The 16,703-nt window shown below is 33.9% G+C and overlaps 1 protein-coding gene and 1 long non-coding RNA gene across 2 annotated transcripts in view; one reads left to right on the top strand and one right to left on the bottom strand.

Moving 5' to 3' along the window:
• LOC101746942 (zinc finger protein 208) overlaps window positions 1-16,703 on the top strand; it is an 87,123-nt gene that overhangs the window by 47,370 nt on the left and 23,050 nt on the right. The window lies entirely within an intron of this gene.
• On the bottom strand, window positions 6,751-13,363 carry LOC119630484 (uncharacterized). Its single transcript, XR_009976500.1, has 4 exons — window positions 11,909-13,363; window positions 11,449-11,629; window positions 11,287-11,382; window positions 6,751-8,416 (listed from the first exon to the last, which is right to left on the bottom strand). It is a non-coding gene; the product is annotated as an uncharacterized LOC119630484 (long non-coding RNA).

Raw genomic sequence — 16,703 nt, 5'->3', positions numbered from 1 at the left:
ATAATACGTTGCGTTGCAAAACATAAATAGTGCCACCCACTCGAGACGATTATCTTAGGTGTGATTGGGTGATAGTACGAGACTTAATAACGACTGTTTCGATCGAAACTTAACATAATAATATGATAGCTTGGCAGCAGAAATAGGAAGGACCATTAGTTGGTGCTATTTCATTCAAATAAATAATTAATAATATTTCTGTTAGCAAATGATATAGCGGGAAAATAATGCAAACTCACCGTTACCAAGGCATCCGAATTAAAATTTCATTCTCGATCTTCGAGGCATGCTGACTATTAATAATAAACTTTCTGTAAGTAATGAAAACAATATACACAGGTATACGAAACTATAACGAAGAAAAAGTATTGGAACCAAGTTATGTCTAAAGAGAATTCGAAACAGTTTCTTAATGCCTAATCGTCTAATATTCTCACAAACTAAAAGTTGCTCCAAATTGATACTAAATCGTAAAATAGCTCACAAACCGAGACCAAACCAAAAACGATTTAAAAAATTAAAGCGTCAGGTACGCCATTTTGAAAACTACAAACTACTACAAAGTTGCCAATCCAAAGTAAAATATTTCTAAAATTTGGTTTTAGTAGCAGTTTATTTCCATGATACTGTTTATTTTCCTAACAGAAATATCATTTAATGTAACATAAGACATGTTGGATTTTTGTTAAAAATAAAAATATTGATAAGTACGGTTTATGTTTCTAACATTTTATTTTTTGTTTCTGAAATAATTCCAACTTCTACCAACGCTAGCATTTTTTATTGAGTCAGAACTCATATCTGCCATCTAGTGAGTTTATTAGATCATTAATGCCTAAACGTTACAAAAATGACGTCGCCACAGGAGTAAGATGACGCTAGTTGTATGTTATTTTCCTTTGTATGGGAGTTGCACCCCCCTGATTCACACAGCCCCCTTCAGCTATTTTGTCGTAAATAATGTGTGAGAGAGAAGGTCAATTCATTGGGTACAGTTTTAAATGTGTTAGAAAGAATAAACCATAATTTTGTAACTAACTGTTAGAAGTTCAAAATAGGGGACTACAACATACGGGCAAACATCGCGGTCCGTCCAAGATTTGGATGTCCCCTGCCTTGGGAATTGGTAGCATTGCCAACGGTGCTGCCAACAACATATGTACCTTTTACTCCCCATTATCTTGTGTGTTTTGTATGTGTAGGTTCTCTTAATGAAATTACGGTTTAAACTTGTGACATTACTATAATTATTATTACAAATTGATTACAAATTGCCGTGGCCGAAATTGTGTTTTGAATTGCAAATTATGCGCGTACGCTTAGCTAGTCCTTGGAGAAGTGGCCGGCGGCCGCGCTCCCAGCCGCGAGCCGAAACCTCCCTCCCCGCGCCTCTCCACTGAGGGACGGCTAGCAATGTGCCGGAACATTGTGTGTAATGTAAAATTATTGTTTTGGCTCCTGTTGCTCTAATAAAGACCCCCTAGTTTTAGTATTAGTTTTTCTTCAATATCTTCAAAGTACAGATATCGACCTAGCTTATTTTTATTATATGTTTAGATAATAATAATATATAGCCAAAAGACTAGGAAGGTTGTAAATTATGACACAATTTAAATTTTAAATTATTTATTTAATTAATTTTTCCTGACGATTCCAGACATATCACTGTCACTTGCATAAGCGTCGTCTGACGTATCCGAATCTGTGCTGCTGTCATTTCCTAGTTCAATTATGAATTTGTCCGTAATATTATCCATGCAGCCATCACGTTCATAAAATTTGTCTTCTAAATGTTTTACGTGTTCACACCGTTTATGCCAATCCTGAGAGGTTATCGATGAAAGAGCTTCTTCAGTTAACTTCACGATATTACCAGCTTCTTGGTCGACATTATTGCTAGCTACTCGTCTCTTTGAAAGACTCCACATAAACTCAATTACATTGAAGTCACAGTGATACCTAACCACTTTATGGCCATGACTTATCAATAATTGGTCAGCCTCATAAATGGGCGCTTCTTTGTGCTCTTTTATAATTTGATAAAGCTCCGCTTTCAACATTGTTGGTAAATAAAACAATTCTTTATTTGTAATCCATTTTTGCATTTGGAGTTTTGAGGAACTCATAGAAGGTGTTTTATTCACTTGTACTGTATGGTAGGGAGCATTATCCATGACGAATAACGAGTGTGGAAGCAAATTGGGTATAAGTTTCTCTGAAAGCCACTTCATAAAATTTGTTCTATTCTCATGGTAGTCCCCTGATTTACTCTGTGATTGAAAAATCAATTGAGCATTAGAAATGAACCCCATTTCTCCACCTGCATTAACAATAATCCATCGAGCTCCAGGAGGATCACTTGTTGTTAGTACTCCGTCCTAGTCATCTTTTTGCCAACATTTTTTCACTGCATATGATGCCTGAATGTATGTTTCATCTAAGAAAACTATTGGCCGACCTTCTACACGATTTTGCCTCATAGTATCGATATACTTGCGTCTCCATGCAATGATGTCGTGTCTTTTCATTAAGACTTACCGCTTCGAACCACACTTTTTGTTTTTAAATTCGATTCGTTTTAAAAAAAATCACAAAGTCGTTCGACCTCCACCAAAGTTTATATTGTACGGTTGCTTATGCAAGAGTAAAGGGTGTAAACTGCCCTTTATTAATAAAACATGTTGGTTCAAATTTAACTCCGTATATTCACAAGTGTCTGCCGTGTCGGGTGGGCTATGTACGACTGACCAAATGCAAGCGATGTACAAAACTGCCTACGCTACTAAACTGTGTCGCTACATATATAATTCTTTAATTCAATAAGTAATTTATTCACGGTTGGGAACAACTTTTCTGACAGTATACATTTCATGGATTTTATTTCTTAATGCGCATAAATCGAAATCATCAAGATCCACCTGCGGCGATTACCGCATGCTAAATGCGCTTACAATACCTGATTGTTATATATACAATAGTTTGGAACACAACACAAGCAGGTGCCACAATCACAAGCGAAGAATTAGTACATAGAATAGTGAGATAGATGAAGAAAGAAAGTAAGGTGAAAATTGAATTTAAACAAAACAAATATAGGAATTAATGAATTACGTAAATCAGTGAGTTAGCGATAAGCGACATGCGATCTGCGTCAAGACGTGACAATCACTGTCGGTCGGGGCGATGCGCCGGCGCGGAGTTGTCTCCCCGCACACTCCACTGCAAATACCAATGATGTTATGCCGGCCACTCACATGCGCGCAAATATTCGTACATTGTACGAATGTTTGGGCCGTCAAACATTCATTCGCAAACTCAGCGGCTGTGCAAATGGGTTCGGTACTCAATTTGCGAACCCGTTTGCGCTTCCTCCTACACTTGTTTACGAATGTCTCACGAATTTCTCCTCCTTTTTAATTCGTCAATAAAACATTGAAGAGAAAAAGAGTTTTGAATTCTTTCCCAGACATCATTAATAGCCATGCTGTTTTTATGGGATTTCTTTTGATGAAGATACGCTAAACAGTAGACGTCACGATCTATGAAATTAGCGAAACGTCCGTTGCCTTCCCAATCCTGGGCGCAACTGGTCACACGAATGTGTGGGAGACCACGCGAAGGATCGCGGTTCGCGCGCTTTGATGTCTGTTAAAAAACCGACACAGCTTGGAAAACCACGAATGCAGCGAAAACTTTGCATAATAATTTGCAAATGTCGTCCTACACTTGCGGGTTTGCGTATTCGTGCGAATGTGAGTGACCGGTGTTATAATAAAAAGAGGTAGATACGATATATTAGTACTAAGGCGAAATCAAGCATTGTCCGCGGGGTATGTACCTATATAATATATTTATAAACACACTAAACTATACGATATTATGCGGTCGAATTAAATGGACTGTTAAGTTGATGATATTATATAGCCGCATGAGCAGAGTTAACTTGACAAGCTTGTAATGTGTGAAAAAGATAGCATGCTAATTTGCAAGACCGTAAACAAGATGGATATATATTACGCAGTGTCGTTGCGATGTCACGACTTCATAGCTTAACAATTAAAATGTCACAGAACAGACATAAAATGGTTTGATGCCTACGGTTTAGTAAGCAGAATTGATATATCTAAAATGAACTCTGACTATTCTTTTAAGAAATAAAACAGCAAAGGACAAATAGTTATATTTTTTTAATTTTCATTTAGTTCTAATTACCTTCAAACAAATTAAGTTTTTTTACTTTTTTGCCTTTTTGATAGTTTTTTCAAGTCGGGGTTGTTTTTATGCGCAAAGTGAAGACGGACGTTAACATATTTTTCTATTATTGCTTTAATTAAATGTAAGCGGTGATTAAAAGTTGGTGGCTTTGTCATCGCATGATCGTGCAGATTATTAAAAATATTTGAATTGACAAAATATTTTAAAATATGATTTTTAACAACGTTAATTTCTTTGTTTGTTGTAAAATATACACCGTTCTCTTTTATATATATATGCCTTAAATATGTTTTCCAATTTCAAGCAAATAAAGAACTAATTTTCGGTCGAGTAATATAGGCCACCAATGTCTTTGGTTGATATTAATCTGTGCAACCACAATTTTTCACAAGAAAATAACGTGTTAATACAAATTTCGCATCTTATTTTTCTTGTTATCCAACCAATGAAACGTAGCCCACTATTTGTTTGATAGAATCGGTTGAGTATTCATCATTAAGAATTTTCACAAATCGATCAACATTGTCCTGTGCAGTGTTATCACTTTTCAGTAATTTGGCTCCGTCTGAAGAATCAGATTCATTGACTCAGGTTATTGCACGTTTACCAGATGACCAGTCAATATTCGAGATGGCGAATTAACAATTTAAAATAGGAACGCTTTCTAGTGTGTTGCGTTGTGGTAATTGAGAGTGGACTGTATTTATTGGTGATATCTTTATCTTATACCTTTAAACGAGCAATTCCTGAATCTCGGAAACGGCTCCAACGATTTTCATAAAATTTAGTACACAGGGGATTTCGGGGGCGATAAATCAATCTAGCTACGATTTATTTTCAGAAAATGTTGTTTTATTCGTGTTTTCAATAATCAACTCTTCCCGACATCTATTGGCGAATAATAATACTATTTTTCTTAATTGAGGGTAACTAACTAAGATGGCGTTATCAAGAAAAATCTCATCATCTAGTTAGTCCATAAGTGACAAATTAAAGATATATGAATTTATGAAATATGAAATCTATGGAATTGAAAAGGCGAAAGTGTCATAGCGGACGTCCCTCGTTCACACTTTTGACGTTCCGAAATCAAACATACTGCGATGCAATTACCACTAAAAGCGTTACGCAGTTCCAAATGATTTAAAATCTTTTTATATATACCCTTAAATTTAACCACGTTAGGGTTATTTTTGTAGCCTCCTTGCTTCCGGATGACATCAAATAGAATCTCTATGAGTGATCCTGGCTTAGTCTATATGTGGATATGTAGTCCAGTGTTTGATTATCTTCAATAAGTGAAGCATAAAGGTGTTTTAAACTATTCATGCATACCAGAAATCAGGTTATGGTTTAATTAAATTCACGCAATGATTAAAAACGGGGGCTTGTTGCTTTGAATGTTCTAAGAGTGAGTCGAATATATTGGAATTTAAAAAAGTTTTTAAAATTCGATATTTTAATAAATCAATATCTTGATTATTTACAAAATGAACTCCCTTTTCGTTTAAATGAGATTTTATAGTATTTTCAGATTTTAGTTTTATGAAAAACAAATTTTCATAGCATAAACCTCCCATATCTCTAATTGTAACTAATTTATGGAACCACAATTTATTATTGGTATATAAAGTATTAATACAGGTTTCACACTTTAAAGTTTTTGTTAATTTTCGCGCAATCCAACCAGAAATATAGCCTGTTATTTGTTTGGCTGATTCTGAACAATTTTCAATATTTAGCATTTCGGCAAGAATAGTAACATTGTTTTCAGAATTATTATCACTAGTTTTAGGGACATCTACAATATTATATCAGTTTCCTCTAAAGCACGAAGTCCTGATGAAGAATTAATATTATTTATAATATCTGACGATGAGCACGTGAGTATAGGAATATGTTCCAAAGGAATACAGTTGCCATTAAAAGAACTGCGTAACTCTAAGTGATTGATTTTTTTTTATACAATCCTTTAAAATGAATAGTGTTCGGATTGTTATTGCAACCACATTGGCGCCGGATAATACCAAAAAAATTTTCAATGTAGTCTTGACTTAATCGGTATGTTGCGATATACCTTAATACTGGCGTATCGTAAAATGGTGATATTGTTGCAGTAACGTAAGTAGGAAAAATATGCTTCAAACTCTGGATGCAAATCAAAAAGCCCAAAAAGCCCGTTTTTTATTTGCATTCAACTATTGCTTTTTTGATATGTTAATAATAATTCTTCTTCCCCTAATTCGCTTAGTTTTACTATAAATTCGTAAGGACAAAATATATTGTTTGGGTTTCTCTAAAAATTCGAATATTTTTGTCGCATTATTTGGATATAAAATCGTTGGTAAAGAGTAAAAATAAAATTGCATTTAGCTAGCTGTCTTCGATTCCATCTATAGGACTGCTGCTTGCTGAATTTAATACTGAGTAACTGGATATAACTGTATTTGATAATGACAGCCGCCATTTTGAACTCAAAATGACGGCTTCGGATTAGTGATCTTAAACATTAACATTGATAAAGTAAAAATAAAATTATCTTATTTTGTTACAAATTTTAATACATTTTTAATTAGATAAGTGAAATACTTATTATATATTAAATACTTATTATATTGTTAATACTGGTGATTCTTCTGCTATCCCTCCACAAAATCTTTCTTCTAAATTTTGATTAAATTCAACAAATGGCCCTCTAATAATAATACCTACGTAAAATGTTAAGTCTTCTCTGTCTTGCCAAAATTGCTAATTCGAAATGTTTTGCTAACAATTTCTCAACATCCGTTATTTTGGCCTACGTTACAGGCACTCCCATTGAAATTGTGGTAGGTTTGTATTTTTACCGGTTTTGCAGACATTAAAGGCTTTATTCCGTATCTGAATTATAAAACGGTACACCGCGGATAACTGTGTTTCCTGAGGTCTTCGATCTTTTTATAATGAATCTTTGCATTCGGCTATTGTGAATGGCCATTTCGCTGTCGGCTTAAAAAGCTCTTGAGTGGCTCTTTAGAAGTCTAACATAATAATATCCCTTAGATTCGTTATCGTCGCATTACTTGAAATGATGTCGCAATACTCTTCTGGTTGGATGATGATTACTTCTAGTTTCTTTAGAACCTTTTCTATATTACCGAAGACTATCCGGAGGCATTAAACTATACCCTGTTACGGGAGATATTATTTCGATATATTTGACAGAAGCTTTTTCCAATAACCATTTTTTGATAGCATACTTTGCATTATGCTATTTTTGTTTTGCCCACCACATCCGTCGGCAAATAAGCGTATGATAGTGATCCCTGATAAATTCGTTTTATTTAATCTATCATAGACGGCTGACGCTATTTAATTAGCTGTTTTACCAAATTCGTTTTCTGTCCAGGTGTATGCAAAGGTTGTGTTTTTATTGAGCTTAGAATAATAACTCATAGAACGATAGTTCTCTTCAAAGCGGTCTGTCAAAAGCGAGGCAAGAATATAATCTATGTGTGCGTAAGGTATTTGTATTTACGCTCGACGTAACGCGAAACGGTGAAAAAAATAATGTTGCCAATAAATTAACTTTGCCTAAAAATAGGGCAAGTTGAAACTATTTCACACTTGATGACAAATTGATGACCAAGCCACATATTAATATAATTTCTTCTGCATACACTGTTGTACTTTTGATTTCAAAATGTTAATAGTTTCATCGGTAAAGCCCGGGGAACCATTTATTGTTCTATACCAGCTATAAATTGTTTTCGGGTGTGGAAGGCACGTATTAAATGTTTTACGAACATAGGTGTATGCTCGTGGCGAATAAAAATGCAGAGTAAAGCAGAACTTTCTAAAACCAACTAATATGGGCATCGGTCGTTTTTTTCTTTACGTATTTTTTTAACCAAGCTATTGCATAGTTCTGCTACAAATATATTTTCCAACAAAATGTTGGAGATGTCATTATTGATATATCTTTTCTTCTGCAAGTCTACTAAAATATTTTTAAATGTGACGTTTATTTTCTTTAAACGGTGATTATTTTGCTTTAGAGTCTTAATCTTTCTACTTTATTTCGTTGCAGCAAAATCTTTTTCCGTAGGTGTCTCCGTAAGGAAGCCTTTTTAGGCGTATCAAAAATGGAATCTAGTCCTGAAGATAAAGGTGACTGAGTGCCCAGATTATCGTTTTCACTCGTATTACAGCCTGAGGTACACTGAAAAAACAATATTGCCATTGTATACATATGAGTCATCTAATATCAAAGGCGGCAATATCCACTTAAGTAGATTTGTAGAAAATGACAAATTTGTATAATCAGAGAAATTGATTATCTTACTGCTTTGAAACTAATTATAGAATAAATTAACAACATTCTGAACACTTTAAAATGGTTTCCTTAAATATTTATTATCAAAGAGACAAGATATTTACGTAAAATCATTGGAGATTGCCGGATTTGATAAAAACGTGGATATTACCGGATTTGATCTAGACGGGGATAGAGAAAGCCATGTTTGTTAGAGTTGTCCGCCATGTTTAAAAGGTGTCTCATAGTTTATAAAATGTTGATACTTTATGAATGGGTATTAAATTTCGATATTACCTTAAACATTATATTACCAAACATATTACCAAACATATTACCTTACATGAAATAAACATGTAAGAACGATACTAGAAATTCTTTATTTTAGAATATCAGCCAGTAGGCAATTTTGGTACAATTACATAAGATCGTATAATATTTCACGAGACTAATGGTGTTTTTAGAAGGTATTAACATTCGAATCATACAGTATCATAATCTTAAATAAATAAATAAATAAACCAAGAATTATTTGTAAAAATTATAGTTTGAAAATTTTCAGACATTACTCTCCAATGTTAGATTACACAGTTATCTTTAATACGTGGTTCACAAAGCAATTCTGTTGGGTGATTATCTTCGGTATCTTCTACATTTGATGTTTGAGAGAAAATGTTTACATAAAACTCCAATCCATTCTCGTTTTCCCAATCATTACCGTAATGGCTGCTTAACAGTTTTTTGACATCTGCTACTTTAGCAGGTTTTACTTTTACAGATCTTATTCGAATGACAGGATTCATGTCACTGACTTTTTTATTTCGCCGAGTCACCTTATTCAAAACACCTTGAGTATTATTAAAGTGTACCTCGCCTTGTACTGCAACATTGTCTGCCTGGGCAGATCGTTGTATATAAAATATTTTGTTTTTTTTAAACTGAAAGTGCCAAGACCCTACATCCTTTATCACCGTGCCCATACTACTCTTGAAGTCGAATACCTCACAGTCAGAACCTAATCGAACAATAGTGTTGTGTGTGCCTATTATTTCCAGGTAATCTTCTGGTTTTATAATGGATTCAAATTTTCTCACATCTTTTTCCACATGAGCAAATACCCTGTCTGGCGGGATAAAGGAATGTCCCACCACAGGGAAAACTATTTCGATTTTTCACACATGATTAGGAGCCAAATCTACTAACCATTTTGAGCACATTGCGATCATGGTTGTATTTTTATTTTGGCCTGGGCATCCACCGGCTATTAGTCTCATCGTTTTTATACCAGCTAAGTCTGTATTTCTTAATCTATGAAATACAATGGATGCAATTTCATTGGAGCCCTTAGCATACTCGTTTTCGGTCCAGCAGTAAGCAAACACATTGTCTTTCGTAAGAGGAGACTTTGACGAACCTTCTACGACTGTACAGTTATACAGATAAAATTGCCGCGAATAGTAAGTTATTTGATCGGGTGTTTTGGGTAAAGGCAGATTCTTTTGACAATCAAAAGAAAAGGTTTTCAAATCATGTCTTTCCGCTTTTACTAAATTAAGGAAAGGTTTGGCTTTCAGCTTATGGACTCTGTGCTCTATCCGAAATCCTTGCTTTAGCGTTTCAATCTTTTCTCTTTTTCTAGCAGTTGAAGGCATACTGAGCATACGTCTGTCCTGGGACTGCCGAAACCGAGATTATAGTTATTGTTACATTTTTTTTCTAAAATAACCTTTCGTAACTTTTAACTGTACTTCGATATTTGGATGGTTATTGTACATTTACCACATTTTGTTGATGGAAAGTGTCGCTGGCAAATATCGTCGCTGTGAATGTCCTCGACAATAATGCGGTTCGTCAACATGAAACATGTTAATAAATAGCATCACTGATTTCTTCTTTTCTGTGAATAAATGAGACTTGTGGTCACCTCCTCTTTTCTCTTTCACGGTTCCCCACCAGTTTCTAAAACTTTTTTGTAATATATTGCACTCTGTGTTTTGTAATATTTAAGATGCCGAGAACATCATCTTATATCACCAATAATGTATTATACATTGTACATGATTAAGCCCACTGCTCACACTGCAAGTATGTTCTTCACATAATGTACAACAATTTACGTAACAGTCAAACTGATCATCTTCTTTTTTATTGCAGTCCGTTACAATGTATATTGATCCTATAATAATGATGTAGGTAATTACATAAAAAATACCACGCAATAAATTTTAAATATGTCTAGAAAGTATCAAACCTGTTTAGGCAATTTTTCCAAGTTTCTGGCTGAGCTGTGCGTTTTCGGGATTGATTGGATGTACTCGGACATGCCCGACACTCCATATTTCAAGTTTTTCTTAATACTTATATACTTTCAAATAACACTTAAACTCGACGAAAAACAATAAAAACACACACCGATCAGCAGATACAAACCTTGGGGCCATACTAAATTCTGCGCTCTGATTGGTCGACATGGATATTGTCAGATTTGATTTGAATGGCAAGGGACAAAGTCGTGTTTGTTACAAACTTCATATTTGAAGTAGGGTTTTGCATGGGATATTGCCGTACCTGATGTCCAATGTTTTTGATACAAAGTACGTCCACAGATGAATAAAATGACATTCAAGGTTTAATTTTGGCCAAGAGTGGATATTGCCGCCTTTGATATTAGATTACCCATATAGTAGTTATTATTTTAAACCAATACCACGTATCACGTGTTAATTTACTATTTAAATTAGTTCATACGTATATTGTTTATTTTATTTAAAACTAACCGGCTGAGGTAGATTTCGCTCTTGGTGTTGCTGTAAATCACAACATCATAAGCTACTGCTATTAACAATCTCTTCAATAATAAAAACGGGCAGATTCTAAAACACAAAAATAGTTAATAAGAAAAAGGTATTTTAATTTTGTTAGGACAATAATTGTTATACTTTAGTTGGAACTACACCCCTGCGTAATGTACAAAGATCACCTTTAGTAATATACTTTTCTTTATCCTCGAAATGTAAGGAACAAATTTTTGTATTTTTAGCTGGCACCCAATTGTCTACATTTCGATTACGTCTAATTTTTCCCGTCCATCAAGCCGCAATGATCGGATCAGAAGGAAACCTAAAACCAAACCAAAACATAAAATTACATATTATTATTATAAGTATGCGAACTTGTTTTTTTTTTTTCTCAGTCTCTTTATTAATCAATTTAATATAATCAAAAAGAAAAAAAAAACACTTTTGATTGGCTAATTGAGACGTGTTTCACTTTTATGTGGGAGAATATTTCCCCGTGTTGGCAACATTTTCATAAACTGTGCATGACAAATTATTGAAATTTATTTTTCATTTTGATGAATGTTTTACGCAGATATATACGTTCAAACGCATTACTTACCCGTGAAATGTAATGTTACTTTACTATCTTTAGTCGTCTCGGGTTGTAATTTAATGTCTTTTCAAACACAAAAGGACACAAAGAAAGTTTTTATTTAAGACGAACACAAATATAAAAGAAGGAGAAAGTAACATGAAATAGTTCAAGCAGCACAAGCTTTAACACGAAACAAAGAGCAATAATTAAAAGGCGTAGTACAAAAAGAATAACACGGGATGCGCGCTCGCAAGTCAGATTTCGACTGGATCGGTAAAAATGCGACAACCGGTTCGTCTATGCACCGATGTACTCGCGAAATATTATCGTCGCCGCTATACTGCAGTTATCGCCTGACTTTGTTTGTGAATTAATTTTGTTTAGTGTAAATAATGTTTTGTATGATTGTGAGATAAATGAATGTGTTGATATAAAATAAAGTATGTATGTGTTGTTGTGTAGTGTAATTATAATAAAATATTATAAAATAAATGAATACATTTGAGTCACCCACACTATGTTTCTTGTGTTTTTCCGATATACTGTGACATCCGTTCACTGCACAAACCGTCATTTTTAATAAAAAATTGAGAGTAGTTTTCAATACGACACGTCTTTGAGCACTGACCATAGATTGTACACTTAATATATTTGAGAGCACTGACGGGCCGAGTAATGTGCTTAGTAAATATGGCTAGGTTTCTTATTATTCTAAGTTATTAAGCTTGTCTTTAGAGGATCCTTGCACAATAGTAAAATTATATAAGTAAAATTGGCGACTGTAGTAAGTAAGCACTTTGGTCGGGAATTCGAGAGAGTGGACAGTTTTTCTGGAAATCAAAGGAGAAGATTATCATAATATGATCTTTTTGCTCCTGCAGCATTTTAAAGAACGTCTTTGCTCGTAATTTATGCACTCTCAGTCTTATCAATAAAATCAATGAAATCAAAAAAAATATTATTCAACATAAATGAAAGATACATACATACTTGTTGAACGTCAAAAAGAACTACCGCCAATTGACAAAAACCAGCCTCCGTCCTGAGAAGAACTGGCAAGAAACTCAGCGGGCATGCCTTTTTTTTCAACATTTTTTTTTTTAATATTAGTTTTTTTTTAAAGAGCTAGTGCAGTCATTAACTCATTTTTTTCGATTCGATCGTTTTCTTTTTCGATTCTTTCATTCAATTCAATACAAGTTGAGCAGAAGTCAGTGCTAGAGGGATACCGAAACCTAAATTAAATTCTCTATTCTCTCAAAAAATGTGTCAACCGACAATACAAGCCTTTCCAAAGTAAAGATGGCGCCTCGACCACGCTCGAGACAAACGCTCTGCTCTTACGTGCTCTATTGGTCGCTGCTTACGTGAATTACAGTTTCAGTACCTTTTATAACAATTTATTTTTATAAAAGGTTTTAAAGCTATAGAAAGACGTAACAAGTAAAATAAAATAAAATTAGGAATTATAAAAGTAATTACAACGTAATAATAATAATAAGCATTATGCATGAAACAAGAATAAACTCGACTCATTGCTTCCTCTGACATATATGTCAGAGGAAGCAATAATATATATATATATATATATATATATATATATATATATATATATATATATATATATAAATATTATCAATTAGATGACTCTGCTAAGTCTTAAGTCTAAGACCTTAAGTCTAAGACCTTAATGGCCATTTTCACCGACATTTAGGGATCCCTTAACTATATTTAAGGAGCCCCTAATTAAAAATTCGTTTTCACCAACCTTTAGGTATCTCCTAAGTTCTTAAAACGCTCCCTAAATTTAGGAACCCGATTTTTCGTTCCTTAACTGTCTCCTAACACTAGAAGACAGTTTAATGTCTGCTGTCATCTATTTCAATACATAACATTCAAAAGGTTTGAAAACCATTTTTACAATGGATGATGATTTAACTCTATTTTTAGAAAGTTTGGAAGCAGTTGAGTCTTTACAGTTAGTTTCTAGTCATTCTGTACTTAAAAGGCCACGCTTGTATCGTCAGAGAACTGAAGATTTCGGAAAATACGATGACAAAGACTTTGTCTTTAGGTATAGGCTATCAAAAGAAACTGTGCTATTTTTATTAGAAAAAAATATTTTTTTATCCAAAAAATGAAAAGTAAGGTTTTTGGAGTGAACGAGTGTTTGAGTAAATTTTAATTATAGCTCTATGGGTATAAAATAAAAACTAATAAATAGCCAATTCCAAATTAATGTTCAATATAGCTCTGGTTACTATTTTTATACCAACTGAAAGAAAAGAAAGTTAATATTTGCAGTCATGTTTTTATTTTATTACTCATTTACCTGTAATCTTTAGTTCAGTAAAAATAAATTATTATTTTAAATTACATTTTAATTATTGATGTAAGATTTCATTCTTAATTTCGACTTCCTTTGCTGCTGCCTCTAATGAGTACTTGTAAAACTTTCTTTTATATTCTAATTCTTCCTGAAGAAGTTGTCTTTTTATGTCTTCTATATCCTCTTTCTTTTTGTTCACATTTTGAAAACTTGTACAAAGCGAGGACATAGCCCATGTCCTCTCATTACTGAGTGATAATCGTGGTCGTCTCCTTGACCATAGTGGTGTATTATTTGTACTATAATTCTGGAACAATAATAGTAGGTCTTACTATTATTCATACTTAGAATTTTACAGAACATTTGGTGATGAAGGCACAAAAAAATTATTAATGATTCATACTTCAACTGGAATTTGATTTTCTTTTCTGCAACAAACTCCTCTACTGTCGCAGTATTTTTTGTGCACATCTCTCTTTTATTGGTGATTCATTTTCCACCACATTCAAAACATTAGCAGTACAGTCTTGCACGCCTATTATGCCTGTGCAAACTCGGCCGAGAAGTGTACTGTAGACTTGCTCCAGAATAGGATCAATTTTCACTTCTCCAGGACCACCACCAGTTTTAGTTACGCTCAGCTTAGCGGATTGATAGTATAATTTGCTCTCAATTTTTAGTTTAACCCACACTTTCATCAATGAGTCCTTAGTCCTGAAATTATTTTTATTATTTCAACTTTTATATTCGTAGTTAATACGATACGGTTTTTTTAGTATTCTGATTATAGCGTTATATCATTAAATACAAAAACTTTGTTAAAATTTTTTATTTATTAACCTGTAAACAGTCGGAGACGCATTAAATTCGTCGGTCACATTTAACCAGGCCCTATTTTTGGCCTCATTGGTACAGCCATCTGTTTTTTTTATTTAATATAATTTCTTTGTTGGAAGCCAATAACTTCACAAGTTTATCTTTTTCTTCGGCCGTAAAGTTTTGGCCACGTTTTTTTTTTCCGCCATAATTTGGTTTCAAAATGATAATGAAGAATAACGAATTTATTATTATTATTTGCCAGATTAATGGCAATCTGCCGATACTTTCAGCAATTTCAATGAATTAAATCCACAAATTTATTTTGGTCACTTTTGTTTGAAGTTTTTAGTTTGACATTAACTTTTTTATTTAAACTGAAAATTGAATTATTGACATTCACGACTAAAGTGCGTTATTCAATTTCATATTTATATAACAGATTGGGTTTTTTTAATAAATTATATACCAGAGACGTTTAATTATGATTTATTGTCATTAATATTTATTATTCTTTTATTTGATGGATATTTTAAAGGTAATCGCGGATCACATATTTTTATTGATAAAACAGTACTCAAATCAAAATATTAAAACGTCACCTAACTAAGAAACTCCTTAAAACTTAGCACAAAGCATGGTGAAAATGAATTTAGGTAGGTGGTTGATTTAGGTAATCTCCTGTCTAAAGTGTTTCCTACGTAGGAGCACTTTGGGAACTTGTCGGTGAAAACGGGCATTAGTCACTAGATGGGTATTTGCGTTCTTGAGAGGATGATCGACAATAATGCGATAACGACATTTTACGTTTGACGGACGAAACATTCGCATGAATTATACGGGACGGCCATGTTGTTTTTACGAAATCTTGCTCTCTGATTGGCTGGCGTAACTCTTAGCTGTATTTGATTCTTACTAGTTGGCATATGTAGCTGTTTTTGATGCCTGTAACGATTTTTGAATGGAATTTGCTAGAGATTTAGCTGCATTTGTTTTAACATGAAAACATTAAAGCGTGTCCAACTAACAAAACTAGATGGCGCCATAGTTAATGCCAGGCAATTTTACACGCGGGAGGAAATGTCCAACTTTTCTCCCTTGGTGCATAATGTACTATTCTTTCTACGTAAATGAAGTGGGAGGTAAAACTTAGCGTTATGCCAAAGTAACTATTCCACGCGGACGGAGTCGCCAGCAAAAGCTAGTGAATTATATTGAAGCGGCAGCGGCTTGGCTCTGCCCCTGGCATTGCTGACGTCCATGAGCGACGGTGACCACTTACCATCAGGTGGGCCGTATGCTCGTCTGCCTACAAAGGCAATAAAAAAAAAAAAAAGAGTCTAAATTCCAACTAGTCATGATAAACACCATTGTATTTTGGAAGGTCTATTTTAGGCAATGTTATTGAGTGTTTATGTGTATGTGCATCAAAAGAATCCATCTCGGACACTGTTTTTTCCTGTAGAAGCTTGCGCACTGCACTGATCATCTGACGTAATGAAGCTACCAAACCAAGTAATATTGTTTCTCGAATTCTTCACGCTACGTATATTGCTCGTTGGGATCATCCACCAAAGACTCCCTATCATTCTGTAATGCATCTTATTTCTCGTGTAATGATTGGTATGTTTGAAGTCGGTATTGGATTTCTGTCACATGAAGCTCACTTAGTTT

The sequence above is a fragment of the Bombyx mori genome, chromosome 24, assembly GCF_030269925.1.
Source record: "Bombyx mori chromosome 24, ASM3026992v2".
NCBI lineage: Eukaryota > Metazoa > Arthropoda > Insecta > Lepidoptera > Bombycidae > Bombyx > Bombyx mori.
The sequence above is the reverse complement of the archived record's forward strand: the minus strand, read 5'-3'. Positions and strand labels throughout refer to the sequence as shown.